This window comes from Echinops telfairi, unplaced genomic scaffold (assembly GCF_000313985.2).
Source record: "Echinops telfairi isolate 266 unplaced genomic scaffold, ASM31398v2 ScPeMD7_2565;HRSCAF=3150, whole genome shotgun sequence".
Taxonomy (NCBI): Eukaryota; Metazoa; Chordata; class Mammalia; order Afrosoricida; family Tenrecidae; genus Echinops; species Echinops telfairi.
The window spans coordinates 10,010,576-10,015,837 of NW_022106463.1; the positions used below are offsets into that span (position 1 = coordinate 10,010,576).

At 48.2% G+C, this 5,262-nt stretch overlaps 1 pseudogene; it reads left to right on the forward strand.

Annotated features, from left to right (window-relative positions):
- The window catches only part of LOC123522135, a 10,197-nt pseudogene extending 6,570 nt beyond the window's left edge, over positions 1 to 3,627 (forward strand).
- Positions 3,628 to 5,262: the final 1,635 nt, after the last annotated feature.

The window sequence follows — 5,262 nt, forward strand, 5'->3', positions numbered from 1 at the left end:
AAACAGAGAGAGTTAAGGTCTGGGTGGCAGCTGTGCCACCCAGCAGGGACCCCCCTCTCCAGAGCGAGCCAGTATTATTCCACTGTGCTCTGGTCATCAGGCTGCGGGTGGACAACTTCTCATTGCAGGTCAAGAGCACTCAATGTGCTTTGGGAAGTGTGGGCGGAAGGCCGCTGGCCAAGAGTTATGTGTTGCTGTGAGGGACCTTGGAAATTCGAAATGAGTTTCCTCTTGCAGCACACCCCCACCCCCGGGTCGGGCCCCTTTCTCGGGAGCCTCCATCTCCTCCTCTGCCTGGCCTGCCGGGGCATGGTTGGGAGGTGGGGGCGAGTCAAGGCCGCCTCCTGTGACATTGCTTATCTCGGCCACTGTATCCCAGCCTTCCTGAAGAGGCCCAGCGAGGTGCCACGCCCAGCCTGCTCTGTGGCATGGGTTCTAGCGTTTCGGGGAAGACGGAAATGAGGTGCGAGGGTCTGGCAACAGTTAGGAGTGGCATGCTGGCATTTTGCTTGCCATTCATTCAGCTGAAAATGATGTCAACGAAAACAAGGCAGACCCGGTCAGCCAGAGTGGTCTCTTCAGCCAACCAGGATGGCAGGCAGGTGGGCAAGCCATCGGGAGTAGCCAGCACAGGAGAAGGGCCTGCTCGGCATCAGGCTGAGCTGCAGCCTACTGGGTAGGTCAGCTCTGCCTGGTGCAGTCTTTCCTGGGAGTGGACTGCTATTGTTTGTGTCCTTCAGTTTAAAATAACAACCAAGAAATCCACATCCATGCTGTTTGCCTTGCCTCTGAAAGAGTTATGGTGGCATACTGGGTTATGTTTTGGGCTGCTAATCCCAAAGAAAGCAGTTTGAAACCACCGGCCACTTCAACACAGAAAGACGAGGCTTCCTATTCCCATAAAGATTGACAACCTTGGGAACCCACAAGAGCAGTTCTACCCTGTCCTATAGGGTCGCTGTAAGTCAAAATTGGCTCTCTGCCAGTGGGTTTGTTTGATTTTCTGAGATTGATAAACCACTGGCAAACCTAACAGAGGAAAAGAAGGAGAAACAATATGAATAAGAAATGAAATGGGTGTCATCTCAACAGAACCGAGATTTTAGAAATCACAGTGTTATGAAAAATTGTGTTATGAAAAATTCCAACAAATTTGAAAATCTGGAAGAAATGGATACATTTCTAGACACGCATTCCTTATCGCAATTAACACAGACTGAGCTGGAGAATCTCAATAAGCCTGTAGCAGAAACAGAAACAGATCTGTTATCAGAAATCCCCAACATCAAAAAGTCCAGGACCAGGTGGTTTTACTGGGGGATTCTACCAAGCATTTAGAGCAGAGTTAACACCAGTCCCACACGAACTATCTTACGCTATAGAAATGGACAAAATACCAAGCTCATTTGATGAAGCAAGTAAAACCCTGATGCCTAAGGCAGGCAGAGACATCACCAGAATCGAAAAATATAGACCAATACCCTTGATGAATCTAGATGTCAAATTTCTCAACCAAATGGAACAAAGCATCAAAATTATGATCATGATCATGTGGGATTCGCAATGGCTCTGCAAGGATTGTGTGTGTGTGTGTATGTGTGTGTAAAATCCGCCACATGAAACAAAGGAAAAGAACAATATGATTATATCAATCGATGAAGAGAAGGCCTTTGATAACATTCAACATCCCTTCTTGATAAAATACTCAATGAACTAGGAACAGAAGAGAAATTCTTCAAGATAATAAAGCCACATGTGCAAAAAACCAACGGCCAGCGTCTCACTGGAGGCAGATGGGAAACACTCCCCTTTTGAACAGGAACGAGACAAGGCTGCCCTTTCTCCCCGCTCTTACTGATAGAGTTCAGGAAGTCTTTGCCGGAGCTCTGTGACAAGACAGTAAAGTCATCCACATTGGCACAAGAGAGACGGAATTCTCTCTATTTGCAGATGATATAATCCTATGAAGATAGAACTCTGAAGATTCAATTAAAAATGGCTGGAACTAACTGAACGTTTATTGGCAATGTGGCAGGCTATAAGATCAACATACAATTATCGGTTGTATTCTTGTATATTAAAGAAGACACTAGAAAGGAGAGTAAGAGAACAGTTCTATTTATAATCACTACCCAACGATAAAACACCTAGGAATAAATGTTGCCAGAGAAACAAAAGTTTTACACAAATAAAAATTTTAGACACTTCTATGAGAACCCCAAAGGGACTTACGCAAACGGAAGAATGTTCCATGCTCCTGGATAGGAAGACCAAATACAGTGGAACATGTCAAGATCACAAAAAAAACCCTATAAATTCCATACAGTTTGGATCCAATCCCAGCATAATTCTTCAAAGAAATGGGAAAAGGAATCACCAATGTTACATGGAAGGAAAGAAACTCAGGATAAGTAAAACACTCAAAAAACAAAACAAAATGAAAAGAAAGAAGTGGGCCTTTCACTCCCAGACTGTAAAGTTTATGATGTTGCCATGATGATCAAACAGTAGACAGGTAGATCAGTGGATTAGATTTGAGAACACAGAAACACAACCAAGTACTTACAGACACCTGATCTTTGATAAAACATTAAGGATTGACACAGTCCAAACACAGAAACAACCCCCCAAAACAAACAAACAAACAAACAAACAAACAAACAAACAAACAAACAAACAAACAAACTCATTTCCATCCAGTCAATTCTGACTCGTGGTGGCCCTACAGGCCAGAGCAGAGCCACTCCTGCGGATTTTCAAAATGTAACTCTTCATAGGTGCAGCCTCCTCTTTCTTCCGAGGGGCAGCTGGGGGTTTTGAACTGCTCGTCTTGTGGTCAGCCGCTCCACATGGAGCCATTCACCGCATCCCCAGGGCTCCTGCCGATTGTGACCACGTGGCTGCGGCAAAGAGCACAGTGTGCAAAGCGTCCACCCCGACCGACGACGACGCAGGGCGTCTGGGGGAGCTGACCCGTCCTGCTGCAGCCAGTTTGGCTCTGCCTCCCCGCCAGTCTATGCCTATAAGCTGCTGCACAGTGTTCTGGGTGCACGGCTGATTAAAGGACGCCAGAGTTATTAATAACACCAAGCATTATTTAATAACTTTAAATGCTAAGAGTAGATAACGCTTCACGTTATTTAGACCCCAGTCACTGAGCCGCCGCGAGGACTCATCAGCCTCCCCCTTGAGCCCCCTCACTTCCCAAGGCTCTGTCCCACCTTCCCGCCTTCTCCAGCCGCCGCCTTCTGCAGGCCGTTTCCACGAAGAGAAGGAATCATATCGGGTGTCCACTATCCAGAACCTCCACTCTTTCAACCCCTTTGCTGATGCAAGTAAAGGTGATGCCCTGCTGCCTGCGGGGACAGAGGATTGTATCCATATGAGAATTCAACAGCACAACGGCAGGAAGACCCTAACACTGTCCAAGGGATCGCTGACGATGACGACCAAAAGCAATTAGTGGAGGCGTTTAAGAAGAAATCTGCCTGCAATGGCGCTGTGATGGAGCATCCAGAATATGGAGAAGGGATTCAGCTCCAGGGCGACCAGCACAGGAACATAGGCCAGTGCCTCGTAGAGATTGGTCTGGCCAAGGACGACCAGCTGACGGTTCGTGGGTTTTAAGTGCGGGTGGCTCATTGACGCTCAAGTGAGGATTTCCTTGCAACGAGTAGAAACATTCCTTCTGTCCCTTGTCACAAGTGTAAAGCCTCACAGCTTGTGTGATGTAACCATGTGGGGTCCACTTTTAACTTGGACTAGGGTAACTCCTTAAGGCAATAAACTGAAAAGAGCCATGACCAAAAAAAAAAAAGTTATTTAAGAGTTTAATGACACCAAGTGTTACTGAAGGGGTCAGCCAGCCACCGAGAGACGAGCGGAGTTTTGTGGGGGGCTGCCCGGGAGGGTGTGGGTCCGATCCGACTACGTGGCACCTCACAACCTCCCCTGCCTGCAGGCTGAGCTTCGCCAAGGTGCCGCTGTGCCTCAAACAGTCCTACACACCTGACACCCCCGCCCCACCCCTCCCAGGCAGCCATCAAAATCGAGTGTTGGGTCCTGTGTGGTCCCCACCATCGCTGTTCTGTCGCACCCCACTGTTATAGCCACTCTGTCAGCCCTCCTCAAGCGTCTCCCTCTTTTTCACTGACCCTCCCAACACCCACGGCTTCCCAGTCACTTTGGGCTCCTTGTGAGCTCTCAGGACACCAGGGAGCTGCCCCACGTGGTCGCCGGGCCGCCATCTTTACAGGAGCATATCGCCGGGCTTTCTCCTGCAGAGCAGCTGGCTGGTTTGCAGACAAGCCCCTAACCAGTGTGACACTAGTTTTCCTTACATCAAATCCTAACGGACCCCAGTGGCTTTAGTTGGTGGGAGTGAAGAAGAAGAAAAAAAAATCATTCTTGAGAACTTTGGAAGCCATTCCCAAACTCAATCCCAATCCGCTGCCATCAACTCTACAGGACGGGCTAGACCTGCTCCACAGCATCTCCAAGATGTAAATCCTTCCCAAAGCAGGCTGCCTCATCTTCCTCTTGTGGAGTGGCTGGAAGGTTTTGAACCACTGACCTGTGATTAGTAGCCCAGTGCTTACTCACTTATCCCATAGCCCCACCAGGGCTCCTTAGAATCTGAAATTGGGAGTCAGCATCAGTGTGTTAGGCTGGGTTGACCAGAGAAACAAATCCAGTGACACTCATATATGTGAAAGAGAGAGCTTTGTATCAAGAAGTAATTGTATGTCAGGAAGACATCCCAGTCCAACTCAAGTCCAATACTAGTCCGTAACCCTCTTCAGACTCACAATGCCGCATGCAATGATGCCGAATGCAGGAACATCACCGGCTGGTGGGTGTAAAGTCTTGTGGATCCAGTAGCAGGGCTTGTCAACAGGAAGGTGAAGGCAGAGAGAGGTGGGGGTTTCCCAGGACCCTCCTTATGAGAAGACCATGCCCATAAGGAGGCAGCATCAGGCTGTGACCTGATTGACAGGCTAGACCCCACCCCTTTTATGTCTTCCAAATTGACATGAAATTGTGTAACTACTACAGTTGGGAACATCATGCAAGAACTGTGGGAAGGGCTCACCCTGAAGATTAGCCAACCCGAGTGCTCCCAAATAAAATGCTTTCTAGAATTTTCCATCTATGTCCCCGTCACCCACCCTCTCATGTCTTGATTTCTCCAGGATCTGCCCCTCAGTGAGGTCCCAGGAGCTGTCCTCACTGCCTGTGTTCTTTATTGCCCTCCAAACCCAG